Raw genomic sequence first — 15,556 nt, forward strand, 5'->3', positions numbered from 1 at the left:
TTTACTTGTAAATTTTTAGAAAAGTCATTCTGTAACCCAAGACTAAGTTTGGTAAATTTGGAGAAGCTATGATATGGATGTGCTCCTGCAATGATCAAAATGTTTATGGATGCCTGTGCTCAGGCAGATCCTCAACAAAATTAATGGAGGCCCACCCAGAAGGAGCAGCTTGCAGGATCAGGGTTACAGTGTTCATATAAAACACATCAGATTATTCCCTAATTTAAATGCAAATCTTAATGTAATTTTAACTATGGAGCAGCCACAGAACCTTTGTAACTAGGGAATAATTGTAAAAACGATTAAAATGCAATCTCTTATAGAATGTGATTATTTAACACTATCTATTAAAGGGCAGCTAGTTCGAATGCAATAGAGAGGTCACAACTGGATGCCTTTTTGCTGGAAGGTCAGACTTTATGTCAGGCTACCATATTCTGAGTTACCAGTTCCATTGAAAATGATTCTCAGCTCCTGTTTATGGCATCTAAGAAATATATGGCATTTAAGAGACGGGACTTGTTCTACTTTTCCTCTTGACTTGCAAAGGAATTCCTAGTCATAGTGCAAGGAGAGCTGTGAAGAATTAAGCAGCATAGAACAGGAGATGTTATAAACACTTCAAGAAGAATCTACCCACATAGGACCAAATTCAGCCCTGGTATAAAATGCAATTCCATTGAAATCAATTAGCTGAATTTGGCCTATAGGGACTGTCTCTGTAGCAAACGTTATTAAAAGTAGGGTGCATTATTAAATCCTTAGAAATTTATTGTTGTTAATATTTGATTTTTTGTATTTTCAGTGTAGAAACAACACTGGATACTCAGGTAAATAGAATTCTTAAGAATCATGGGCATTCTGTTTTTATCTGCCAACCTAAATTATTAATATTTGAAAGACTGATCCAGAAAATCTTATTTACTAATGCAAATTTAGCATTGGCTAATTATGCCAAAAATACACATTATACAAACAAGTTCAGAAACAATAACTTAAAGCATTGGCACTTGTACTATAGATTTTTGAAAAATATGAATCCTTAAAGTTGTGGTGTGTATTATTCAATTTTTTTTGGACTAAAATGTTCAAATCACTCCAGAGGTATATATTTTTTAACTAATACATACATACTTTTAATATTTTTAAATTTTTTTGCTCAAATAAAAAAATCTGAGGTATTTAAAATAAATTTGACAATTGTTTTATCATATAGCTGGGCTAGGGATTACCACTTATGCACCTAGGTTGTATTTTTATGAATAGTTAATATAATCAGTGTTCAAAACCACTTAAATTAATAGATCACTAAAGCCCCTATCCTGTAAACATGCACATACATAAAACTTTTAAGTCAAGGCTCTACTCATATGAGTAAAGTTATACACACATCTACAGAACTCCACAGCTCCACTCAAAGAATCAATTTTAACTACCCTACCTTTGTCAGATACTTATGTCATTGATCCAATCCCTCTGCAAACAGTTCTATAACACTTAAAATAAAATACTGCATGTAAACAACTGAAAGGTCACAAACCCATCAGTGCCAGGAAATTCAAAGCTAAGGCTCAAACTGCTTCTTTAACATAAACCTTTTGGGTGAAAGCACTGAGAAATGACCCTGAAAACCATGTGATGTTTACTAACATGTGGTATGGTACTCTATGCCAGTTTCATCTTATCATGTGTTATGAAGATCACTCTTGAAATTACTGTTATCAGACAACTGTGATTATTTTTATATATTTGCATATGTACATTGGGTTTTATAATTAGTTTGCTGGCTACGGTTATTTATAAACATTTGCAGCCCACTGCCAGGACACCCTTGGGAATGAAATGTGTATTTCAAGTTATCTGTTTCTAGTAATTCAAATAAAATGCATGGTGGTTAACTAGGAGTGTGAACGCAGGCTGAAGGTAACAGCTTGAAGTAGCATGGTTCCAGCACTGAGAAGGCCAACATAAATGACCAAACGTCCCCAAATAAAGCTGTGCTAAGAGTGAACAAACTGCTCACTGAATCTGCAAATGACTAATTCATCCTACTGCAATAACTCCTCATTTAGTCCATGATGCACAAAATCAACATTATAAACTCACCAATGACTGCATCTTTGGGCACTTAATACCTTTGAAAATCCAACTGTTAGCCTAAATCTCACTGAAAGTCACTTTTGTAAATAGGACTTAGGTTTTTGAAAGATTTTGAAAAATTTACTCTAAGTTCTGTATGTCTTACACTTCCTGATGGTTTTAATAAGTCTCTTATATACAGAGAATAAATACATGTATCTAAGTTGGTCTAACTGATGGTCTAATTTTCCTTGACACCAATTCTAGACACATGTATTTTAATATCAAATATTTCATAGATTTGAATAGCATTATTCCTTTTCAAAAACTAGCATTTTACATTGGCAGCTTCAACTCTAGATGTTTTCAAATGCAACTTTGATCCAAAGTAGATGTTATATAATATATTAATATTCCTGTAGTAGTAACACATATCGTAATATTCACAGAGATCATAACTAAATTGTAAGGCTCACTCCTGTCTATGACGTGCTGAACTCCCACGTTTATTAATGACTGTAATGCAGTGGCTCTCAAACTTTTTTACTTGCGACACCTTTCACATAGCAAGCCTCTTAGTGCTGCCCCCCTTATAAATTAAAAACACTTTTAAATATATTTAACACCATTATAAATGCTGGAGGCAAAGCAGGGTTTGGGATAGAGGATGACAGCTCACGACCCCCCATGTAATAACCTCCCGATCCCCTGAGGGGTCCTAACCCCCAGTTTGAGAACCCCTGCTGTCATGGGAGTTACGGGCATCCAGCAACTCACAGGAGTGCTCAGCTTCTTGCAGAATCAAGCCTATATGGAGCCAAATTCAGACCTTGTGCAAGTGGATGAGATTCCCTTAAAGTCAGCTGCAATACATGCCATTTGAATTTGGCTCACGCAGCCATTCATGTAGCTCCATGGACACAGGAATTTTTAACTTGAATTCCCTAGCTGTTCACTCCCTATTCATGCTCCCTGCTGTAATTCACTTCCTAGTTTCATACAGCATCCATGTGGGAAGTGGCTCAGGAAGATTTGTACATGCTAGTGTGACATTTTCAGTATGACACCAAGACCTGCTACTGCTTGAGCTAAAGAGCCAAGGCTCTGTAGCTGAGGACTGTAGCAGCTCATATCCTCTGTGAATCAGCAAAAGGGGAACTTGCAATATATACTCACTGGTAGGTCACATCTGCACATTCAGGCAGCCTTAAACAGGAGAGGGAATGGGAGCAGCCTTCACAAGCCTGGGTGACTAATCTCAGAAGCCCTGTGAAGAGAAGGAGCACTTATGCTGACTGAGGTCACTGATTATCCAGGGAAGGTGTGGAATGTTCAGAGGATGATTTCTCTGGGGTTGTCATGTTAGGGGTAGTGGGATAAAGGTGGTTGGCTGATGACGGAGGACCAGGGGGAGAAGGTAAAGTGAGTGGCTGAGAAACTAAGGATATGTTAAGGAATGGTAAAGAGTGGATTAGGATTGACATTTTGGAGTGGGGTAAAACAGTCAAGGTGCAGAAAGGACGCATTTCAAAGCTGGGGAAGGAGGATTTTGTCTTTGTGTTTAGGAACCCATCTGAATATTGCTGTATCTTCATTACCTGTATTGCTAGGAACCATTCTGTTACTCAGGCTGAGGCATGAGATATTGTCAGTGTTCTCAGTGGAGCCTGTTAAGCATTGCTCCAGTTTAGATTCTCATTGTAGACATCTGGGCCATCAAAAGAATGTTCACAAATTTGGTGGTAGAATCAGCCTTCGTTCAGCAGAAGCATTTGGGTCATTCAAAATAAATTTATAAACAGATAAATCAGTTAAAAATTAAAGATTATTCCATATAGGAAATGAATTAAAATTTGTTTTAAGATCACAGAAACAAAATACAATTCAATTATGGTTATGGGCACTTAGGTAGATTATACAAACAGATCAGATGACACAGATGCATCCACTCTATTCTTAACACATTTTGGTGTGCCAATGTATTGCAGTATGTGATATTTTGTAATTTATTAACTGCATTAGTCGGGCATGACCTAGAGAGCTAAGAATGGAGCAGAGGCTGTAATCTTAGTGATGGTGCAGTACAAAAGCCTAGATAAAATTTAAATTTAAAATTTTGTTTACATAGCAGATTTATGTAAGTGTAACAAATAATTTATTACCAATACTGTACAACTACCATTAATGTACAACTTGTTGATTGATTTCCTGTTTTTAATGGTATGGTTACAAAAATTCTCTGGGAAAGTATTTAAAATGCTCCTGTGCAAAACCCAGAGTCAGACAGCCCCACGAAGCAAGTTGTCCCAGGAGCTGGCCACCCAGGGAGTCAGTTGCTCTAGGAAGTGGGGAAACTGGTTGCTGTGGGAACTGCAGAGTCTAGGAAGCCAGTTAACCAGGGTAGCCCTGGGAGTCAGCTGCCCCAGGGGTCAACAAGGCCTAGGGAATTGGGCACACAGGAGGCCCAGCTGTCCAACAAATCAGGCAGCCTGGAAGCTCTTGGATCACTTTCAAAATGAAACATTCAGAAAAAAAATCATTACAAAAAAACTAAATTTCTCCTTTGTGGGAAAATTTGAAATTTATATTTTCTTTCTGAATGGTAACTTTTTTTTGGTTTTTTGTTTTTGTTTTTTGTTTTTAAATGTTGGGGTTTTCTGCATAATGAAAATTCTGAGTTTAATCCTTATAAACACAACGCTCTTAGATGACGTTTCTCCATTTATAACTACTTGTTGAGATCCATCAGTTAGCCAGTTTTTAACCCATTTAATATGGGCTACACTGATTTTGTGTGTATGCAACTAAATTAGTGACTTGATTTTCAGATGTACTGATGGCCAAAGCTCTCATTGAGGTCTGCCTCAGTATGGATTTAGGTGTATAATTTTAGTTTCCCAGATTTGCTATCTTTGTCCTTAGTCTCACCCCTCTGAGGTGCACAAGTAGTATTACTATTATTTCATGGTTACTGCCATTTTACAGATAAGGTACTTTCTCAGTATAAATTGATATATATTATAAAATGTGTTAAGCATTTTTCAAGATACCAAGGTGAACATATCCACTACAGTCCTGTGTTCTTGGAGAGACTACAGCTCATTTTCCAGCACCTGCAGTGAGGTTGGAATGGAAGCATAATTATTATTACTGATTTTCTAAAATAGATGTGCCAAGAATGGAGAAATTTCATCTTTGATTGGTTGGCTTTTGGGAGCAGGAAAACAGAAAGAGGAAATGTCCCTGTTTGAGCTGGCATATGCCATGCAATCCTTGTCCAGCATGTGCCAGGCCGCTGTTGTTGGAAGCCTGCAGCAGTTGTGCAGTTTGTCTGTGGTTACTACCATAGGCCAACCAAGTACATGGCCAAATACAGAATGCATGGGGAAAGCTAAAGCATATTAATGGATATGTGCAGATCAAAAAGGCATGTGTGCAAATCAATAATGCCTGAATTTTATATTAGAGAGACAAAGTGGGTGAGGTAATATCTTTTATTGGACCAGCTTCTGTTAGTGAGAGAGAGAGAACCACAGAAGAGCTCTGTGTGGCTCAAAAGCATCTCTCTCATCAAAAGAAGCAGGTCCCATAAAAGATATTACCTCACTCACCTTGTCTCTCTAATACCCCGGGACTGACATGACTACAACTACACTGGATTTTATATCACATATTGCCTTAATGCCTACATTCTGCAAATCATTGCTTTGGGGGGAAGAAATGGGTGGAGTAGCTAAGGTTTGGTTGGTCAGACTTTTCTTATGCATTATAAATTTTTACAAAAACAACATTTAAAACTGATTTACATGTACAATAATATTGTAAGGACATCATCCAGACGATTTTTTAAATACGATTAACATTTTTCCTTTTAAGCAAACAGAACTAAATAAAGGTAGTGCTCTGTTTATTAAGTGATCAAAGCTTGAGCATATTTTCTTCAGTGTTGGACACATCACTTTTCATTTCCTCTCTATGTATAATGCAATGCCAGTAAGACAGCTGCATTTATGATTTAGAGCAAGAATTTGCTGCCTCAAGACAGCAGCCTCGCTCTTAAAATCAAGGGATTTTCTATATTTTTATTGATACATTTTAAAGACTTTTGCCAGCTCTCCTCTTACTTTAATTTTTTCTCACAGCAGTAACTTGGATACACAAATCAGTTTAATAATAATAAAAATAAACAAACAAACCATGTCAGCTATTTCTGATCCCTCTTTCATTAATTCATGCAAAACTGTCAACATGTCAGCAGACTGTAGAGTATGGCTTCAGAAAGGACCGAGGGAGGAAGATGTATGACTGAAAACAGTGCTTCCTTTTACCTGTATTGCATAGGAAAGCATTTTAAGATTAAAATAGCAAGTATTCAGAATGAGCGAGTGTGTGCGTCTGCAGCTCATGCAGTGGTGACAAAGGGTATGTCTACACTTCCGGTTTTACTTGAATTGTGCTGCAGGTTTTTGGCCCTCCCCCAGGCACACTGAAAGCCATTAGACGTGTGTCCAGCAGCATGCTGAATACAAGTTAGCATACCTGCCTGGGGATATGGATAAACCTGCTCATAAAGAGGGGGAGGAATTTGATTATATAAATTGAATATGTGATTTTGTAGGGTTTTTTTTCCCCCAAATTGTTTCACTTCAGATTTGAAAATTCAGGCTCCTACATAGAAGAAAACTGTTTCCTTTTCCATTTTCCTTTGTCTAGTGATTACAGTACAACTTCAATAATATTTACTTATCTTTATTGTGAAGATTGGGCTTAATCCTGTAGTATTTAAGTATTTACACTGTGTAACACCTTCAGGATTTGCACCATAAAACTACATTATACTTTGTACTCCTGTGGTGCTTTCCATGTCAGGATGTAAAATCATTTGATAAATATTAGGTGTGAGGTTCTGTGTCACACCAAACTCAAATAGTAGTGGGAAGTGTCGAATGAGGGGGGCACTAAGGAAGCTTTAAGCCATCTGTGTGTCCTCTTGATCTTGAGCTGCTCTGGGAGACGGAGAGAGGCCCCCACCATAACTTACACAGTCGTAACCCTTCTTTCCGTCACAGCTGGTAGCAACAAGGGCCAGGTTCAGTATCTAGGGGTTCTATTTCAATAACACAATGCAAAACTGGCTCGAGTCCCCACCCAGTGTCCAGGAACAATTCCATACCACCCCCCGGGGGCCTCTGGGAGGCAATACTTCCCCTCTCACAACCACGGAGTCTGAGTGTAGCAAAATCCTTTTAACAAAGGGGGGAAACAATGCGGCACTCCACCTCTCGCCCTGGTGGAGTTCTGGAGTCAACGGGAGCGCATTCAGGGATCGGTTTATCGTGTCTAGACAAGACACAATAAATCGATCCCTGATAGATCGATAGCTACCTGCCAATCCGGTGGGTAATGTGGACATACCCTAACACACACTTAGTTAAGGTGTGTTAATTACTTTGATATCCTCTCTCACATGTTTCTCTAATTTATTAATCTTCTCATTGCCACTATGGAAGAAACACCACAAACAGGATTCATAACACAAACCATGAGCAAAAGACCCCCCCCAAAGTAAGTTTGGCAGTATCCTTTTCACCTCAGGGTCTTAAGTCCGATCACCCAAAAGTCCAACAGTCCAAAGTCTCTTGAGTGCAGCAACCCCAAAATCACTCAAAAATACAACCACCCCAAAGTCTCTGTCCCTGGTCAATGCAGCCCCACAGTTCAAAAGTTTATCTGCAGAGTTCCAGCCCACCCCTATAGTTGGGTGGAAAAGGGGTGGAGGAGAAAGGGGGATGCAGAATGTTAATGTCTGAAGCCGATTGCCCCGCCCCTCCATGGGGTTCTGCTGCAGCCTTCACCACAAGCCACTCCACTCCAACCATCTCGCAAACTGCTCAGCTCCCCTCCACTCCGCTAGCCATCCCATGAACTGCTCCACTCTGCCCTGCTTCACTCCACTCATCGTCCCATATGCCACTCCAACCATCCCACAAACTGCTTCGCTCTACCAGCTGCTTAGCAATATATCTTCAGGCTCCCTCACTGGTTAACACAGCACTTAGTGATCTCAGCTCTTAGTAATTTTAGCTTGTAGTAGGGAAGCCCCACTACTGGTACACCATTAGCCCAAAGTGAATTCAGGACAGCAGCCTGTAATTAGACTCTTAATAGAATCAAAATTAGCTCTGCTATTCAACAGTGGAAAGAGAAGAAGGTGCAATTGGTGTTTCAGGCCTACAAAAAGGGGATCCATACCATCAAGTACAAATACCTATCCCCCAGCCTCTCTCTATTCACTGGGTTTTGGAACCCATGTCCCTTGTCTAGTGAGTGCTACTTAGTTGACGGTGAGTCCCCCTGTCATAAAACAGTTCCACTGGCCTTGATTCACATAATCAGGGTAACAATACTTTATTCTTCCTGCCCCATTAACAGAGAAACTGGGGATCCCACAGCAGCCAAAGTGACCATTTGGGCAGCTGTGGGCTCATGCTAGGTGGGATGGGTATGCCTATGCAAACAAGACCAACCCCTGAAGTTCTTTTCCAGAGCTCACCACAGGGCTCATCCTGACTCTGCTTACACAGTTTGGGGCCTAAATTACAGCTGTTTCCTGGGGCTGCTTTATGGGCTGCAGTCAGCCTGGAATCTCCATAGGCTACAGCCCTGCTCCCCAATACACCTCTTCACTCCTAGCACATCACCTACACTAGACTTGTGAGGGAGTCCTTAGAGGACAGCCTTACAACTGACTTCCACAGAGCTTGCAGCCGAGGAATCCTGCCACACCCCAAGCTGGGGATTCTAAAACCTCTTTTCTGCAGCACCAGCCCTCCGAGCAGGTCAGTCACTAATGCTGCCCCTTCAAAAGCTGAGTCCAAACTTCCCCATTCTGGGAAGGCTGGTTATGGTCAGAGGAGCAGCTGGTGGGAAGAAATGCCAGGGGTTTGGAAGGAGCTGATAACACCAAAGAAAGAGGCCATCCTCACCTAACTCTTCACCCCCATCAAAACCCCAAGTGCATGGAAATGGCTTCCATGGTGTTAAGGGAAGGAGGAGGATGCCAGGTAGGCTCAATCCTCCCTCTGATGTAGTTTGGGTCAAAAAAATTTTGGACTGTTTTAATCCATTCCTTTTTAAATAAATGGAGGGGACAATCTGATCTTAGTTAAGGTGTGTTAATTACTTTCATATCCTCTTTCACATATTTCTCTAATTTATTAATCTTCTCATTGCCACTATGGAAGATTTAAAAAAAGCATAAAGTGTTTTCACTGTATAGATCCATTTACCTTGTGTTTTTTCTCACACACACACACACACACACACACACACACACACACACACACAGGTGACCAGGTGTCCCAATTTTATCGAGAATGTCCCGTTATTTGCTTGTTTGTCCCACGTCCCGACCTACGTTAGGTCGGGACACTGGACAAACAAGCAAAGGCTCTGGAGCCCAGAAGGGCTCACGCCCTCCCCCGCCCCGACTCCACCCACTCCTTCCCCCATTGGATCTCTCCCCAAATCCCCGCCCCCTCACTGCCCCATTGGCTCCCTCCCCAAATCCCTGCCTCTTGCCAAGCACGCCATGCCCAGGAGATGCAGGGGAGCACAGGGCCGGGGTGAGTGAGAGTCTGGCCTGGCCCCGAGCAGGCAGGACTCGGGCACGGTACCTGAAGGGAGAGTTGGGGGGCGGCCCGCGAGGCCAGGTGGCGGCTGTTCTCCCCACCCGGGCAGCGGGACTCGGGAGCAGCTGCTGCTGCAACTCCCACTGCCGCGGGGGGAGGAAGCGGCCAAGCACGCTGCGCCCATCCCCTGGCCAGTCGCGTCTGGGCTGGTTGCCCAGATGGTGCAATCCCGCACTGGGAGGCATTGGCAGCCCAGCCCCATTCGTTCCCCTGCGGGACCCGAGCGGGTGGGGGGGCTGGGGTCTGCTGCCCCCACTCTGGGGCGGCCCGCAGGATTGCACCAGCTGGGCAGCCAGCCCAGATGCGACTGGCCAGGGGCTGGGCACAGCGTGCGTGCTGGGTCCCCTCAGCAGGCCCGGGCTCGGGGGGTTCGTGGGTGCCAGAGCCACAGCTGCCAAGCTTGGCCAGCGGCCGCTTCCTCCCCCCGCGGCAGTGGGAGCTGCAGCAGTGGCTGTTCCCGAGTCCCACTGCCCAGGTGGGGAGAACAGCTGCCACCTGGCCTCACAGGCCGCCTCCTACTCTCCCTCCAGGTACCACGCCCAAGTCCTGCCTGCTCGGGGCCAGGCCGGACTCACCCCGGCCCTGCGCTCCCCTGAGTCTCCCAGGTCTCCCTCCAACGCTTGCAGAGAGAGAAGGAAGCGGGGGTGGGGGATTTTTTTTTTCGCTCTGCTGCCATTTTTTCCCCCTCTGTTCGTGCCCCGCCCCCCTGCATCCCGATATTTGACCTGGGTGATCTGGTCACCCTAACACACACACACACACACACACACACACACACACGCGATCCATTTACTTTGTGTAAAAAAAACCACACACACACACGAGTCTTTCAGGTGGTCAATTTTACCTTCTCTGGTAGCTCTCACTCTCAAGAACACAAAGCTATGGGATTTCAGACTCAAAAAAGATTATAAACAAATTTGAGCACACGTCATGTAATTAAAAGATGGCTACATGTTTTATCTGCTGACTGGTGGCCATGCACTCTGAACAGATGTCAATCAGCTTAAATCCTCATACCATGGCAGCACACAGGTTTTGAGAAGAAGGCCTGGTCTACACTGAGGTGGGGGGAATCAATCTAAGATATACAACTTCAGCTACGAGAATAGCGTAGCTGAAGTCGACGTAGCTTAGATTGACTTACCTCCCATCCTTACAGCGCAGGATCGTCAGCCACAGCTCCCTGTCGACTCCGCTTCCGCCTCTCGCCCTGGTGGAGTTCCGGAGTCAACGGGAGCGCATTCGGGGATTGATTTATTGTGTCTAGATGAGACACAATAAATCGATCCCCGATAGCTCGATCGCAACCCGCCAATCCAGTGAGTAGTGTGGACATACCCTCGCACACACTCTGGTGGTTCACAAATAGGAGCGGTACCAGAAAGGAAGCTTCTCTGATGACTGAGCCAGAAGGAGCTCTGCTATATCTCCTGTATCTGTTGGAAATCATGGTTGTGTCTGTCACATCGCAGGACACTTTTTTACAGACACTCCAGATATTTGCATATTAATAGCTGTAACTAAACAGAGTTAAACAGACACAAATTGGGATTCTGTCTTGTGAATTATCCATGCATAAAAATCCCAATGACTTCAGTGGCAATAGCGGCACATTCAGAATTGGACCTATGAAGCTGACTAGAGCTGTGCCAACCCTCTATAATATAACCCAGAATTAGGTGGGTTGAAACCTAGTTTGTCAGAAACTCAGCACTTGAACTAGGTTTTCTGAGATTCACAAATGTTTTGCCAACTTTAACTTCATATAACATGTTATTTAGTTCTAGCTTGTTAAAATTCCACTAATTAGGCCATCTATATGTAAAGAGACTGTTGGCCCCTTACTAAAACTCAGTAGGGTATTTTTTGTTAGTTTTTTTGTTTTGTTTTTTTGTTTTTGGTTGGCTAGCTCCCAGTACCAAAAGAAAAGAGAAGGATCAATGGGGACCCTAAGAATGACAGTTCCCAGGAGCAATGGGGAGAGGTCAATGCTCCAGGTCAGCCTAATTGACAGGGCAAGCAGACTAATGAGGGAGTCAGGAGGCCAGAGCCTTCATTTGAGCTGGAATTGCCTGGAACAGAGTGGGGCCGAGCTAAGGAAAGAGCAGAGGCCCGAGCTGAGCTGGGAAACAGGGCCACACGCACCAGAGAAGCAGCCCAGGGAGGAGATCTATGCCGAAAGCAGGGCTGCAGCAACAAAAACCACAGAAGCAGCCCAGAGAGCAGACCTGTTCTAGGAGAACTGCAGCAACCAGAGCCAGAGGCGCCAAAAAAAGCAGCCCAGGGGGCTAGAAGCAGAGCAACAGCAGTGCTAGGGATGGAATTGGGGCTGGAGCTAGAGCAGTCCGGAACTGAGTGTGGAGCAGGTGGGGAGAGTAAGGGGGCCCAGGACAGAGGGCCCCCAGGAAAGAGGCCTTTCAGGCCAGACTTGAAGTGGGATCATAACCCGATGGGGAGGCGGACGCTGGGAAGAAGGGTCCTGTCATCTAGAGCCTGAAAGTGTGTGGCCACCATCAGAGCAAGTGTCCAACCTGCAGCACAACCAGGGCCTGAGAAGGCGGTCTGGGACATGTGAGGAACAGACTGAACTTCCCTTACATTCCTGTGACAGCTGGTTGTGATGTCCCTGTGTCACAGAGTGGGGTTATATGCTTTCCTTTAACTTTTCCCATTTCTTCCTTATTTTTTAAAATTGGTTGCTATTTAATAAATTGTATTTCCTTTGAATTCTATGTAATGATCAGTGGGTCAGAGAAGCATCCAGTGCGGCACAGGCACTTACCTTCCATTGTGCCAGGGGGTGCTCAACCCCGGCTCTGCCCTAGGCCCCTCCTTCCTCCAAGGCCACACAGTGCCTTCGCCTCTTCCCACCCCATTCTGCTCGCTCCTACCCCCTCCTGCATGCTGTGAAACAGCTGATTGTGGTGAGTGGGAGGCACAGGAGGGAAGGGGAGGAAGCTCTGATTGGCAAGGCCTGCCGGGGGGCAGGAGATGCTGGAGGGAGAGGGAGGTGCTGATAAGAGGGCTGCCGGTGGGTGCTCAGCACCCCCCATTTTTTCCCCATGGGTGTTTCAGCCCTGAAGCACCCACGGAGTCGGAACCTATGTGGTGCGGAGAGTGCACCCTGGAGAGAGGACATCCCAGCCCCTATTCTAAGTGACCACAACAAGATTGGGGGTCAAGCTCCCCCCAGGAATCCATGGGCCCAGCATTGTTGTGGTTACGAGGACTCTGCCACACAGGGCAGTGGAAGGGGAGTACTCGAGGTCATGCGGGCCTCGGTAAAGGAAGTGGGATCAAGAACTCAGATCCTTTTGTTAGCCCATTTCACTAGGATAATGTATAAGCCAGAAAAGTTCCCAGTTCCCACAATAGCCAGATCATTCTCCTACTTACATGTACCTTTAAAATAAGACCAAATAATGTTTTTCCCCTTGTTAACGGTTTTGAATTTCTTTACTGTACAGTAACTCCTCACTTAACGTTGTAGTTATGTTCCTGAAAAATGCACCTTTAAGTGAAATGATGTTAAGCGAACCCAATTCCCCATAAGAATTAATGTAAATGAGGGGGTTAGGTTCCAGGGAAATTTCTTTCACCAGACAAAAGACTGCCTACACACACACACACTATAAGTTTTAAACAAACAATTTAATATTGGTACACAGTGATGATGATTGTGAAGCTTGGTTGAGGTGGAGGAGTCAGAGGGTGGGATATTTTCCAGGGAATGCCTTACTGCTAAATGAACTAGCAATTGACTGAGCCATCAAGGGTTAACTCTCACAACACTCTACAAGACAGCAGGAAAGGAGGGAGGGCAAACAGAAATACACACCCTGTGTGAGAGAAAAAAATGCGCATTTCCCATAAGTAGCTGACCCCAGGCTTAAGTACACTGCCTTGTGAATTAAATCAGCTTGCTGAGACCTGAGACCCACAGCTACTGCCTAGAAGCTCCCTCCATCCTTTGTGTGTGCCCCTGCTCTATAGAAGATGCGGTAAGTAGGGTGCAGAAGCAGTGGGGAGGGGAGACACCCTGACATTAGCCCCCCTCTGCCTCCCTCCCTCATACAGCAAGCAGGAGTCTCTGGGAGCAGCTCCAAGGCAGAAGGCAGGAGCAGCACATGGCAGTGGCGGGAGGGACAGCTGCAGCACAGGGAACTTAGGGGAGTGAGGAGCTGATATGGAGGCTGTTGGTCCACCCTGGTTCCAACCACCGACGAGTTAGCTGCAACAGGCTGCTCTTCCTGCAAGTAGGGGACAAAACAGGCAGCTGCCAAACAATGTTAGAAGGGAGCATTTCACAACTTCAAACGAGCATGTTCCCTAGTTGATCAGCAACTTAACATTGAAACAACGTTAACCAGGACGACTTTAAGTGAGGAGCTCCTGTACTTGGTTTTGATACAGTGTGAGCAGCAGTTCTAGCCACTCCTGTACAGTGAAGCTCTGAATTTCAGTCCATTTCTGGCTTTTTGAGGCTGAGTGTTAAAGTAGGTATTGAGACTGATGCCAGGCCATCCATCCTCCTTATGCCTGAACTGGCATTTTGGGAGAACCTTACCCATCTGGTTAAGGGGTTTTGGCAGAGCTGAAATAGCTTCTGAAAATAGCCAGAAGTGGGGCAGAGAGCAAGAGAAGATGGAAAAAAGCAGATGTGTTAGGGAATTAAAAATACAGGAAGCAACAAGAAAGAAGTGAAAAGAGGAGAACTTAGGAAGGGGTGGCACAAAAAAAGGAGGGAATAATGAGTGAAGAATGCAACAGGAGAAGCAGAATTTAAAATAAGTGAATAAGAATTCCTACTTCATAAATACCATGCAAAATGGAATGCAAGTAAGGGGCAGGGCTATCAGGAAGGCCAGGGCTTTATAAAGCAGTGAGCAAGCGACCGGGGAGCTTTGCAAACCGGGGTCGCTTACAGAGAGTTTTGAGAGGGAGTTTGGAAGGGGAGTGGGAAGGGGGTGAAGTACACTTGCTATTCCTTAAAACCTTTAAACTAAACTATAATCAAAACTTCTTGATTTAAACAAACCCCCTATCATTAACCGAGGTAGCTGTAGGAGAGAATGCAGGCAGAAGCCCAGCAGCAGAGTGGGGGCTATCTTGTTTATTGTGCTCAGTGTAGCATGTATGATTACCTGCCCTCTGGGTGGGTGGAATATATGTGCATTTGGTGCAAGGAGCTTCTGGCCCTCAGAGACCGTGTACAGGCTTTGGAGGCCAGGTGGCAGAACTGGAGGAGCTAAGAGAGGCAGAGAGGTATGTTGATGAGGCTTTCTGGGACACTGTAGATTTGTCTCACCTTCAATCAGACAGCCCCTGTGGTGTTAAGGAGGATGAAAGCCCCAGGGAAGCAGAGCAGTAAACAGGAGCAGAGGGAAACTTTCCCAGAGTTGGGACTCTCCTTCCAGATGATGTTGGGGTATCCTTTTGCACTGAAGTTATCTCTCTGGGGGAGGGAACTCCAGTCATTAGGAAAAGGCAAGTGTTAGTAATGGGAGATTTGATCATTAGAAACATAGATAGCTGGGTTTGTGATGACCAGAAAAACCATATGGTGACTTGCCCACCTGGTGCAAAAGTTGTGGATCTCTCTAGGCATCTAGATAGACTTATGTGTCATGCTGGGGAGCAGCCGGTGGTCATGGTACATGTAGGTACCAATGACATAGGGAAGGATAGGAGAGAACTCCTGGAGGCCAAATATAGGAAAGAGACTGAAATCCAGGACCTCTATGGTGGCATTCTCAGAAATGCTTCCAGTTCCACGCGCAGGG

Source organism: Gopherus evgoodei, chromosome 1 (assembly GCF_007399415.2).
Source record: "Gopherus evgoodei ecotype Sinaloan lineage chromosome 1, rGopEvg1_v1.p, whole genome shotgun sequence".
Lineage (NCBI taxonomy): Eukaryota > Metazoa > Chordata > Testudines > Testudinidae > Gopherus > Gopherus evgoodei.